Source organism: Arachis duranensis, chromosome 10 (assembly GCF_000817695.3).
Source record: "Arachis duranensis cultivar V14167 chromosome 10, aradu.V14167.gnm2.J7QH, whole genome shotgun sequence".
Classification (NCBI taxonomy): Eukaryota; Viridiplantae; Streptophyta; class Magnoliopsida; order Fabales; family Fabaceae; genus Arachis; species Arachis duranensis.
The window spans coordinates 94,970,675-94,970,911 of NC_029781.3; positions in this window are offsets into that span (position 1 = coordinate 94,970,675).

The window sequence follows — 237 nt, forward strand, 5'->3', positions numbered from 1 at the left end:
CTTTCTATTTTTTTTTTCGCCAATTTTTTTTTTCGCAAGCTTCCTTTTTCACTACTTTTTCTTGCTTCAAGAATCAATTTCATGATTTTTTCAGATCATCAATAACATTTCTCTTTGTTCATCATTCTTTCAAGAGCCAACAATTTTAACACTCACAAACAACAAGATCAAAAATATGCACTGTTCAAGCATTCATTCAGAAAACAAAAAGTATTGCCACCACATCAATATAATTAA